Consider the following 13,802-nt stretch of genomic DNA (forward strand, 5'->3'; position numbering starts at 1 on the left):
GTGCCCGATGTGCCCGTCTACGGAGCCTGACCAGAAGACCGCTCCGTCTGCTCCTTCTGCAGTGCAATTGTTTTGGGTTGCCGGCTGGGATCCAATCCATTGTCCTGGGTGGTGGACCAAACAGAGGATCCGCTTCGGGAAAGTCGTATACCTGGTCGTAGTGTTGGTGAGTTGACGTTGCTCTTATATCCAATAGTTCCTCCCATATCCAATAGTTCCTCCTGGCTGTATGTAATAAAACTTAAGATTTCCTGGGGTAACAATGTAAGAAATAATACATTAAAAAAACTAAATACTGCATAGTTTCCATTGAACGCGAAGCGAGGCGGCCATCTCTGTCGGCGCCGACACAAATAAAGAATCAGGCCTTCATGGTCGAATTGCTGCAAATAAACCACTACTAAAGGACACCAATAAAAATAATAGACTTGTGTGGATCAAGAAACATGAGCAATGGACATTAGACTGGTGGAAATCTGTCCTTTGGTCTGATGAGTCCAAATCTGAGATTTTTGGTTCGAACCGCAGTGTCTTTGTGAGACGCAGAGTAGGTGAACGAATTATCTCCGCATGTGTAGTTCCCACATGAAGCATGGAGGAGGAGGTGTGGGGGTGCTTTGCTGGTTACACTGTCTGAGATTTATATTTAGAATTCAAGGCAACCTTAAGCTGGTGACACTGTCAGTGATTTATTTAGAATTCAAGGCACACTTAACCAGCATGTCTACCACAGCATTCTGCAGTGATACACCATCCCATCTGGTTTGGGCTATCATTTGTTTTTCAACAGGACAATGATCCAACACACGTCCAGGCTGTGTATGGGCTATTTTACCAATAAGGAGAGTGATAGAGTGCTGCATCAGATGACCTGGTCGCCACAATCATCGGACCTCAACCCAATTGAGATGGTTTAGGATGAGTTGGACCGCAGAGTGAAGGAAAAGCAGCCAACAAGTGCTCAGCATATGTGGGAACTCCTTCATGACTGTTGGAAAAGCATTCCAGGTGAAGCTGTTTGAGAGAATGCCAAAAGTGTGCAAAGCTGTCATCAAGGCAAGGGTGGCTACTTTGAAGAATCTAAAAACTATATTAAATATATTGATTTGTTTAACACTTTTTTTGGTTACTACATGATTCCATATCTGTTATTTCATAGTTTTGATGTCTTCACTATTATTCTACAATAAAGAAAAAAAACTTGAAATAGTAGGTGTGTCCAAACTTTTTACTGGTACTGTATATATGTATGTATATTCAACCGATCGCTGCCTGCACCTGCCCGCCCGTCCAGCATCACTACTCTGGACGTTTCTGTCTGCAAATATGTGGACAACTACAAATACCTAGGTGTCTGGTTAGACTGTAAACTCTCCTCCAGACTCACATAAAACATCTCCAATCCAAAGTTAAATCTAGAATAGGCTTCCTATTTCGCAACAAAGCATCCTTCACTCATGTTGCCAAACATACCCTCGTAAAACTGACCATCTTACCGATCCTCGACTTTGGCGATGTCATTTACAAAATAGCCTCCAACACCCTACTCAACAAATTGGATGCAGTCTATCACAGTGCCATCCGTTTTGTCACCAAAGCCCCATATACTACCCACCACTGCGACCTGTACGCTCTCGTTGGCTGGCCCTCGCTTCATACTCGTCGCCAAACCCACTGGCTCCAGGTCATCTACAAGACCCTGCTAGGTAAGGTCCCGCCTTATCTCTGCTCGCTGGTCACCATAGCTGCACCCACCTGTAGCACACGCTCCAGCAGGTATATCTCACTTGTCACCCCCAAAGCCAATTCTTACTTTGGCCGCCTCTCCTTCCAGTTCTCTGCTGCCAATGACTGGAACGAACTACAAAAATCTCTGAAACTGGAAACACTTATCTCCCTCACTAGCTTTAAGCACCAGCTGTCAGAGCAGCTCACAGATCACTGCACCTGTACATAGCCCATCTATTATTTAGGCTAAACAACTACCTCTTCCCCTACTGTATTTATTTATTTTGCTCCTTTTCACCCTGTTATTTCTACTTTGCACACTCATCTGCTGTCAAATCTACCATTCCAGTGTTTTAATTGCTATATTGTATTTACTTCGCCACCATGGCCTATTTATTGCCTTTACCTCCCTTATCTCACCTCATTTGCTCACATTGTATATAGACTTACTTTTCTACTGTATTATTGACTGTATGTTTGTTTTACTCCATGTGTAACTCTGTGTTGTTATATGTGTCAAACTGCTTTGCTTTATCTTGTCCAGGTCGCAGTTGTAAATGAGAACTTGTTCTCAACTTGCCTACCTGGTTAAATAAAGGTGAAATAAAAAAATAAAAAATAAAAATAAATAAATATATATATAAATATATATATATATATATATATATATATATATATATATATATATATATATAGTTGCTAATTGCACCACAATTGGTAATTATAATTGTATATACATTGCAATACAATGACATATCACATTTATGTAACATGCATCTGAATATACATAAAATATAAAAGTATTCTGTATATGGTAATAAATAATGACAGAAGTAATACATTTTATATATTTTCTGACAAATTTTCCACCATGTTAGGTGCATGTTCCACACTGTTATGTGCATATGCCTAACAGGGTGGAACCTAACAGAGTGGAAATTTGGAGGCTAAATTAGCTATAGTGATGAAGTTTGAGCTAGCATGACATCAAAGATCCTGTGAGTGATCAAGATCCAGCTAGGATAATGGTGAACACTTGAAGTAAATTTTTACTTTTCTGCCTAACATATTTTTTAATTATTACATTTGATAACATGTTCCTCTAATGTAGCCTAACAGGGTGGACATTTAAGAGTGAAATATACTAACATCATGAAACATTAAAATAGAAATAAAATGAAGTGTTGATACTTGCACTGTTTTCCCGCCAAAATAATTATTGACGCTTCCTGAACATGATGTCATTGTGGGAAGGGACTGTTTTTAAGTGGTATTACTAGACACTAACAGGTTGGAAAGTGAAATCAGGGACACACAGAGAAATTATATATTTTTAAAGTATTGATGACAGATATTTTAAGTAGGACTATAAAATCATGAATAAACATTTAGAATATTTAATGACTCATATTTCTTGTAGAAATTGATGAATAGCACCCGCCTACATCCACGGAAAACAAAATGGTCAAAATGCATAAAATTCCCTTTGAGATCCATATCTTTGTGTTTTTATGTTAAAGAACACCTAACTTTATATTTTAAGCCTTTTGGAAATCACATTTTACACAATACTTTGTGTTATTTCCTCAGACAAGAAAAGTCACCACATAACAGAAAGGACCCTGTTCACATGGATGGGCCAGTGGTAGGCAAAGCTAATGGCTGAAAACCGTAGGGAGAAGTCAGAATGGCGCCTGGAGTTTGAGAACTATGTTTAGCCTAGGAAGACAAAAAACACATCTATCAAATGTACTTTTTTTTTACAATATTTTATTTGCAACACTACAACGACATTTACATTTTGACGACGTAGTTTCAGTGAATGTGCTTCCTATGTAAAATGAGGCAGGCAGACTTACAGACACTTATGAAGGGCCTTTTGTAATAACAACATGGCAGCATGCTCTAGAGGCAGACGCCGGTAGAAACGCACCAACTGCATTCATTTTTTTTACGAGAAACTTGACAGACATGGAGTTTGTTGCCATATTGCTAGCTAGTGACAAACTGACAGATTATGAGAAATTGATTTCGAATGAATCTCTCAAACAGCGTTTTCTCTTTCTATAGTGGTAACCAATGGCCTGCAAGCTAGCTGTCAATTTCCCGAGTACCTCGGAATAGTTGAGGTACTTGGCAAGCTGTCAGTGTCAAATATTCCAAATAATGAGTGTCTTTGGTAGAATAACATGCTCTTTTCAAATGCCCTTCATTATGCACTTGTCAGCTTGGTTTCTAGATAAGTAACCTCGTGTACATTCTAAGTAACTTATGTGTTTATGGTGTCAGCATTGACCAATAGAGATTGAATGTCAAGGCATTTGGTTTGTTACAGGGAAATCCGACTATGATCTCGTCGTTATTGGAGGTGGCTCTGGGGGTCTGGCTTGTTCCAAAGAAGGTGGTGTCTCAATCCCATGATTAAATCATTAGTATTACAATACGTTATGAACTAGTAGGGACTTCACTGTTTGTTCTTGAGGATAGTATACAATCACATGTACCCCAGATGGTTTGTTACCAGGAGGTCTGGCTCTGTGTAAAGGTTTTATATAGGATAATGTCTAATCTAATGTGTTAATGCAGCTTTACCGACCATGAAGATTGACCAAAACTTTCTGTCCTTCGTTTTCAGCGGCTCAGGTAGGACAGAACATTGCTGTGTTAGATTATGTGGAGCCTTCAGTTAAAGGTAAGAGAAATGTTCTGATACTGACTGTACATTCCACCAAAAACAGCTTGACTTGAACTGTTGACTTGAAGCATTTCACCTAGTTTGTCTGGGAGTAAACAAACTGTATGTTGTGAACAATCTGCATTAATATAGAAGTTTAAAAAATATATCATGCTACCCTTCCAGGTACTAAGTGGGGCATTGGTGGCACGTGCGTGACCGTGGGCTGCATTCCCAAGACGCTCATGCACCAGGCTGCTCTGCTGGGCACAGCTGTGAAAGACACCCAGAAGTATGGCTGGCAAATCCCCAGGCCCATCTCCCACAACTGGTACATCTCATTAGTATGAGAACAATGGAAACCTGTGGATATGCACATTTCAAACTATTTAGGATTAAGTAGAAAGAACATATATTTTACAAGTTTGTTCGTTTCTTAATACCGATAGTCATTCTGGTTACTAGACTAAATGTTTGTCAATGTTTTGGATTGATAAGAATTCAACACTAAGGTTATGGCTAAATGCTACAATCTAGTGGTAGTCTTGCAGTAAGACAAGATGGTGGTTGACCTTGGTTGTAGTCAACATTACATGGTGACAGTTCACCAGTGGGCATCGTTGATCTGAAGTGTGTCATTCACAGAATATTCCTCAGTTCATCACAATCCACACAAGTATATGAGCAAATATAACAATGAAACAATGCTCAATGCTTGCCTTGTAATGGGCACTTAAATAGTGAACATTTGCATAGTTGTATTTTGTCTTATCACAGATACCACATCTAACTGTTACTCTGGTGTGTTTTTCTAGGAGCACCATGGCAGAGGCTGTACAGAACCTGTACAAAGCCTTCCCTGTAGCTCAGTTGGTAGAGCATGGTGTTTGCAACGCCAGGGTTGTGGGTTCGATTCCCACGGGGGGCCAGCACAGGAAAAAATTTATGAAATGTATGCATTCACTACTGTAAGTCGCTCTGGATAAGAGTGTCTGCTAAATGACTAAAATGTAAATGTAACCATGTCAAGTCCCTCAACTGGGGCCACCGTGTCCAGCTACAGGACAAGTGAGTGACACACCCTTACTTACAGCCACTGTGGCTGCGTATACACAGGCAACCCAATTCTGTTATTTTCTTCACTAATTGGTCTTTTGACCAATCAGATCAGCTCTTTTGCCAATAATTGGGGAAAAGATCAGAATTGGGCTGCCTGTGTAAACACAGCCGGTATGTCATAGATTCTGTTGTATAACTTAAAAAGTGATTTTACACATGCATACCTGTAGTTTTCAGTAATTTTGTTATGACAACTGCCTCCTTAAGTTTCCGACTTGAGATATTCCCTCTTAGGCCTAGCAGACCTGTTGGTACACAGAGGTTACAGCGCTATGATGAATTGTCCATGATTGCATGCAGTGCTCTGACTGAATGGCTGCAGGGCTAACAGGTGTTGCTCTGCCTCTTATGTGCCCACACTCTCACAGCAGATGTTCACATTGTGCAACCGAATCTCATATTTAATAGACGCAGTTTCATAGAAAATGGCTTTACATCTCTCCTCCAAACTTTGTCTTCACTCTCATATATAATTGTTTTGGCTAGAAAACTGCTTTAACAGTGTAGCTGTGCAGTACTTACCCTTTTTCAGCTAAACCCAATGTTTGCACAAGATCTCTCAAGTTCTCCTGTGGTGTTTGCATTGTCACCATGTTTTCTTTGACAGGAATGTGAAGTATCTGAACAATAAAGGAAGTCTGGTGGATGAGCACACAGTCAAAGGGTTAACCAGGACAGGAAAAGAGGTAATACTACAGTACCAGTCAAAAGTTTGGACACACCTACTCATTCAAGGGTTTTTCTTTATTTTTACTATATTCTACATTGTAGAATAATAGTGAAGACATCAAAACTATGAAATAACAGATATGAAATCATGTAGTAACCAAAAAGTGTTAAACAAATCAAAATATATTTTAGATTCTTCAAAGTAGCCACCTTGATGACAGCTTTGCACAATTGGCATTCTCTCAACCAGCTTCACCTGGAATACTTTTCCAACAGTCTTGAAGGAGTTCTCACATATGCTGAGCACTTGTTGGCTGCTTTTCCTTCACTCTGCGGTCCAACTCATCCCAAACCATCTCAATTGGGTTGAGGTCAGGTGATTGTGGAGGCCAGGTCATCTGATGCAGCACTCCATCACTCTCATTTTTGGTCAAATAACCCTTACACAGCCTGGAGGTGTTGGGTCATTGTCCTGTTGAAAAACAAATGATAGTCCCGCTAAGCGCAAACCAGAAGGCGTATCACTGCAGAATGCTGTGTTAGCCATGCTGGTGATGTGTGCTTGAATTCTAAATACATCTGTGTCACCAGCAAAGCACCATCACACCTCCTCCATGCTTCACATGGGAACCACACCTGCAGCGATCATCCGTTCACCTACTCTGTGTCTCACAAAGACATGGCAGTTGGAACCAAAAATCTCATTTGGACTCATCAGATCAAAGGACAGATTTCCAACTGTCTAATGTCCATTGCTCATGCTTGTTGGCCCAAGCAAGTCTATTCTTCTTATTGGTGTCCTTTAATCATGGTTTCTTTGCAGCAATTCGACCATGAAGGCCTGATTCACACAGTCTCCTCTGAACAGTTGATGTTGATGTGTCTGTTACTTGAACTCTGAAGCATTTATTTGGGCTGCAATTCCTAAGGCTGGTAACTCTAATGAACTTATCCTCTGCAGCATAGGTAACTATGGGTCTTCCTTTCCTGTGGCGGTCCTCATGAGAGCCAGTTTCATCATATGGCTTGATGGTTTTTGCGACTGCTCTTGAAGAAACTTCAAGTTCTTGACATTTTCCGGATTGACTGACCTTCATGTCTTAAAGTAATGATGGAATGTTGTTTCTCTTTGCTTATTTGAGCTGTTCTTGCCAGAATATGGACTTGGTCTTTTACCAAATAGGGCTATCTTCTGTATACCACCACTACCTTATCACAACACTGATTGGCTCAAACGCATTAAGAAGTAAAGAAATTCCACTATTTAACTTTTTAACAAGGCACATCTGTTAATTGAAATGAATTCCAGGTGACTACCTCATGAAGCTGGTTGAGAGAATGCGAAGTGTGTGCAAAGCTGTCAAGTCAAAGGGTGGCTACTTTGAAAAATCTCTAATCTCAAATATATTTAGATTTATTTAACACTTTGTTTGGTTACTACATGATTCCATATGTGTTATTTCATAGTTTTGATGTCTTCACTATTATTCTACAATGTAAAAATAAAGAAAAACCCTTGAATGTGTAGGTGTGTCCAAACTTGACTGGTCCTGTATTTCAAACTGGGAGTTAATGACAAAAAATGTAAATGTTCACCATATTATTATTTTTATTTAAGGAACATAATTTCAACACTGTCGTATTCATATTTTCCTATTGAAGTCATTATAATTTCTCTTCCCCCTTGTCTGGCAGATGACACTGACTGCCAAGGACATTGTGATTGCAACTGGAGGGCGGCAAAGTACCCCACACATGTAAGTATTAACCTTTACCTCTCTCTCTCTCTGTCCTCTCCCTCTCTCCATACCCCCCTTCTCCCTCTGTATGTGTCCTTGCCCAGTAGACAGGGGGGAGAGATGTCCTTCGTTGATCCTCCCAGCTGCTGATAACACCATAGTGAATCTGGAGCTTTTGATGGGATGGTGGTGGGCAAAACATGGCTCTCACTGGGTGGAGGAGGGAGGCTGTCTGGGGCTGCATCTCAAATGGCACCCTACCTGTTCCCTATTCATTACATAGGGAATAGGGTATCATTTGGGATATACTCTGGGACTGCGGCCTCTCATAGGCCTCCCTCCCTGTGGTGTATCACAGGCTGTGACTTACTGTCTGTTGATAACAGACTAACAAAGAACAAAGCCAACCTTCCTCGCCTAATCGTTTGCCAGGACCTGTATTGACAATATGAATCAAACGGTGTTTGTTGTGTTAACCTGTTTCTACTTCCTGTGTTGTAGATCCATGGAGCAATCCAGCATGGCATCACTAGTGATGTTATCTTCTGGCTGAAAGAGTCCCCTGCCAAGACGTGAGTGGTACATGTGGTGAAACACACAAACCATACAATGCTGTGCCATGTACACAGACAGGTCTGTCATAATGATCCATCCAGGACGCAGCGTGTTCTACTATAGGACGTGTTAAATGTTCCTGTCACTCACTCCTGACTCAGATTAGCTGTGCGTGTGTGTGTTCAGCAAAGCTTGGGACACAGCACACACACACACACACATCTCCAATCCAGCCATTTAAATCCTGTCATCGCTTGTCTAATTGGTCTCTCCACACTGTTTCCACTTGGCACAAAATGGAGGTTGAGTGTAATGTTTGTTAGTGTGGCTGTAATTTAACTGTACATAGTGCCAACAGTGAAGAGTTATCTTAGTCACCTACTCATTGATAATCCTTGCTATTATAAATATAATCTACAATAGATTTCCGTCGTAATTCGTAACAACCTATTTGTTACCCCTCTCCAGTTTAGTCAGGGAAATTGTATTTTTCTTGTCAAACTAGGCTGCTGTTCTAACATTCTACCACTAGAGGGCAATATGAACTCATCTTCACAACAAGCCCATCTGGGACAGACGGTGGTGCTCTCTGTATGTATGTTTTCCCTGCACTGTCCTTCCCTCATTCAGCATGTCTCCTAAGCAATTTTCACATATTTGCTCACAGCTTTTTTATGTAGCTTTCAAGTGAGTGGCCCCAGAAAGAGCGCTTCAATCCAGGAAACCCTTTATGTGAGTGGGACTGTTTGGTGTAGTGGAGTGGTTAGGTAGGGGCCTACTGTTAGTGTGGTCCTCTCTGCCCCTCAGGCTACTAGGGGTTAGCATTAGCAGGTCCTCCCGTGGCTCTCCTCTCCTCAGACCCATCTCTCCCTGCCTAGGAGGAGCTGTTGTTGAGGAGCTGCTTGCTCTGTGGAGGGAGCTGAGCTGTCAGCTCTGCAGGTGGGGTCTGAGAGGGTGTTTGGGTTGATCAGCTGGTGGAGGTAGTGGATGGCTCCAGGTGAGTGGTGCCTTTAGAAGGACCGGAGCACACAACCACGCTCACAAACACGATAGATGGGAAGTGTAGACATGAGTGTAAGAAGTTTTCTGCTGCATTTCCTTAACTTTTTAATTCTATATTTACTTAGGATTTATTTAAATCAATTCCAGTGCTAAAGGGTAGTGAACCAGGCTTGAAATGTGCTATAGTTTCTCATCCTCTAGATCAGTGGTTCTCAAACTTGTTATAGTCCCGTACCCCTTCAAACATTCAACCTCCAGCTGCGTACCCCCTCTAGCACCAGGGTCAGCGCACTCTCATATGTTGTTTTTTGCATTCATTGTAAGCCTGCCATGCACACACTATATGATACATTTATTAAACATAAGAACGAGTGTGAGTTTTTGTTACAACCCGGCTTGTGGGAAGTGACAAAGAGCTCTTACAGGACTAGGGCACAAATAATAATAATCAATAATTTTGCTCTTTATTTAGCCATCTTGCATATAACTATTTGTTCATCGAAAATTGGGACCACAGGTTAATGAGAAGGGTGTGCTTGAAAGGATGCACATACCTTTTCAATGTTGTGTTGTATTGGAGAGAGTCTGTCTTAAATCATTTTCCACACACAGTCTGTGCCTGTATTTAGTTTTCATGCTAGTGAGGGCCGAGAATCCACTCTCACATAGGTACGTGGTTGCAAAGGGCATCAGTGTCTTAACAGTGCGATTTGCTAAGGCAGTATACTCTGAACACAGCCCAATCCATAAATCTGGCAGTGGCTTCTGATTTAAAATACAATTTTCACAGAACCGCTTGTTGCAATTTGATGACACTCTTGTTCAGATATCGGTAAGTGGACTGGAGGCAGGACATGAAAGGATAACGAATGCAGTTGTTTGTGTCATCCGTTTCGGGAAAGTAGTTGTGCACCCAGCTCACTCAGGTGCTTCGCTGTATCACATTTGACATTGTCCGTAAGCTTGAGTTCATTTGCACACAAATCATACAATGATGGAAAGACCTGTGTGTTGTCCTTGTTAATGCAGACAGAAAAGAGCTCCAACTTCTTAATCATAGCCTCAATTTTGTCCCGCACATTGAATATAGTTACGGAGAGTCCCTGTAATTCTAGATTCAGATCATTCAGGCGAGAAAAAACATCACCCAGATAGGCCAGTCGTGTGAGAAACTCGTCATCATTCAAGTGGTCAGACAAGTGAAAATGATGGTCAGTAAAGGAAACTTTAAGCTTGTCTCTCAAAAAAACGTGTCAATACTTTGCCCCTTGATAACCAGTGTATGTTGTAAAAGCGTTACATGGTCGCTGCCCATATCATTGCATAGTGCAGAAAATACACGAGAGTTCAGGGGCCTTGCTTTAACAAAGGTAACCATTTTCACTGTAGTGTCCAAAACATCTTTCAAGCTGTCAGGCATTTCCTTGGGTGCTCTGCAGCATCCACCGAGAGGCTCTTGCTGCCAAGTGGCATCGGGAGCAACTGCTTGCACACGCGTTACCACTCCACTATGTCTCCCTGTCATGGTTTTTGCGCCATCAGTACAGATACCAACACATCTTGACCACAAGTCCATTTGATGTCACAAAGCTGTCCAATACTTTCAAAATATCCTCTCCTGTTGTCCTGGTTTCCAGTGGTTTGCAGAAGAGGATGTCTTCCTTAATTGACCCCCCATAAACGTAATGGACATATGCCAGGAGCTGTGCCAGGCCCCCCACGTCTGACTCATCCAGCTGTAACACATAATTCACTGGCTTGTGTGGAAGCAGTAATTGTTTCAAAACATCTCCTGCCATATCACTGATGCGTGGTGAAACAGTGTTGTTTGATGAAGGCATTATCTGTATAGTTTTTTGGGCCTTTTCCCCCAGTATTGTCCCAGCCATATCCGTGGCAGCAGGAAGAATTAAGTCCTCCACAATAGTATGGGGCTTGCCTGTCCTAGCCACTTGGTAGCTCACAATATAAGATGCTTATAGCCCGTTATGCACATACAACTCACTGTGGCTGAGGAAAGGCACTACTCCCAATATTTGTGAACCTCAAATCAATGTATTTCTCATCATATTTGCGCCTCTTTGATGGTCCAACGTCCCGGTCTGTTGTTCAGTGCTTTCCCAGGTAAGGGGGCAGTAGCTCTTCGGCTGCATTAGATTCACAACTGTCAGTGTCCATGCTAGCTGGGCTAAGAACATGTGGAATTACTGATGCTAGCATTGGATGTGCTCGTGGAAGCAGAACAACTTGTGTCGTCGACAGGTGCAGGTGTAGTACTGCTGGTAGTAGCAGTACTGCTGGTAGAGCTGGAATGTGTCTCTATGGACGCGGGCCTTACATTTATAAAATGGTTAGAAGAAACTTTCGCGCAAACGGAATGAGTAGCAGCTACATACGGACCGTTAGTGGAATTCCCGTGAGAGAGTAATGGTTAATGTGATCGGATGTTAATTATTTGACCTGGCTACCTGTATTTGACGTTGGGTTGAAAATGTGAAGCCAAGAGAGAGAGACATTTTTTTTTCATGTGAATCACATTTTTATTTGGCGTACCCCCGATGGCATTGCGTGTACCCCAGTTTGGGAATACCTGCTCTAGAGAATAGCTGAGGAAATGAGCCTGGGATGAAAAGATGCGACATCAAAAGGAGAGACAATTGTAACACACTATCTTTTCTCTCTGTAGTCACAACTGTGTTAGGGAGTTAAGTTCTCATCCTATATCTTTCTATTTCGAGTCAGATAAAGTCCGCTCCCTGTAGAATTCTCCCCTCTAAGGAACACTTGTGAAAGAGCACTGTTATTGTGGCGAACACAGGAGACACCGAAGGAGAACAGATTCACTTATCTCTTGTCTGGACTGCTGAAGGTTGGCCCAAGGTTATGAGAGAGAGCGAGAGAGAGAGAGAGCGAGCTAGTGGCAAATTCTTAACTGTCACAGTCAGACATACTCCTACAGTCATTGAAGTGGCTTTGGATCAGGATGTAGCCTATGGAAGCCCTGAGTTTGATTGTGTTATCTTTGTTGTTTGAAAGGCTGCTCCTAGTACTTCTCATCCTCCAGGGGAGTGGGCAACATTTACTGGGCACATATCAGTATAGTAAAGTATGTCTTTCCCACTGGAATCCATCCCTCTGTAGTTTCTAGTTACACAATCAGCCCCCCCCCCCCCCCATCTTTCACATCTAGATGCAGTGTTTTTGAGACCCACTTGTGAGTTTGTGCCTCCACCAATGCTTTCAGACACCACCATCCGGCTGAGGGATAACAGAACGATCCCAGAGTCTCTCTGAAATACAATATAACCAAGCAGCCAGGGAAAGGAGATGAGAGTGTGGAATCGGCCTAAAGCTCCTGGCCTAATCCCTCCCTAAGCCACCTCACAATGTGCACTAAGTGCAGCTGTGCATTAGGTGGACAGGAGGATCGGGGTACTGACGCTCTTAGCAGTTAGCGCTAGCATGAGTTGGGGGTATGGCTGGGCTTGTGTGTGCCCCAGGCTCCCTCAGTTGCCAGGGCCTGGGCCAGTGTGGAGAGCCATGGATAGGTAGAGGATGGGAGAGCAAAAGAGGCCCTGGCCTCCATGCGGGTGATGGGCGTCACTCAGCGGAGTGATGTGTGGACTGAGCCATGAACACGGCACACCCCATCCGCAGGGATTAGCCTGAACGCCAGTAGTGAGTGGAGCTCAGGGCTGGATTAGAGGTGTGATTCACCTGGCCCACACACGCACACAGAGACCGGCCCTACCAACTCCGCCACCCCTTGCTCTTTTTCCTCCTCTCTTATTGTCTGTTTTGACATTTTACAGTTGAGTAATGGAGCCTCCGACATTCGAACAGTTCTTGACGTTTTACAGTTGAGTAATGGAGCCTCCGAAGTTCGAACAGTATTTTCATCACTTTTAAATTCCTCAGATTCAGACTAAACATTTGTGTCCAGTTTCCCTGTTTTGTTTGGCGCAGTAGTATTCAAGATCATTTGAAGGAAAATGTATGAAGTGCATCGTATAGAAAAGCACATATACCTGTACTATATAACTTCCAAGAGATATATATTTTAAATGAAAACAGCTCAGATTAATGGTTTTTGTTTTTCAGACTTGTGGTTGGTGCCAGCTGTATCCTTTTGACTGCCGATGTGCTTGGTCATGAGTCACTGGTTACGCTGTATATTGTCAGAGTGAGTTAGCCCTAATGTTGAAGGCAAAAAGTGGTGAATTGCAGTTCAACTGGTGACCCATTCTTCCTAGACTGGGGTCACCTGTCTATCAATGCCTCTCTACTTTAACTAGAGATAGACAAGGTTCCTCTGA

General features: G+C 42.3%; 1 pseudogene; it reads left to right on the top strand.

Annotated features, from left to right (window-relative positions):
- Positions 1 to 3,807: 3,807 nt before the first annotated feature.
- The window catches only part of LOC106580542 (thioredoxin reductase 2, mitochondrial-like), a 40,500-nt pseudogene continuing 30,505 nt past the window's right edge, over positions 3,808 to 13,802 (top strand).

The sequence above is a fragment of the Salmo salar genome, chromosome ssa20 (genome assembly GCF_905237065.1).
Source record: "Salmo salar chromosome ssa20, Ssal_v3.1, whole genome shotgun sequence".
Classification (NCBI taxonomy): domain Eukaryota; kingdom Metazoa; phylum Chordata; class Actinopteri; order Salmoniformes; family Salmonidae; genus Salmo; species Salmo salar.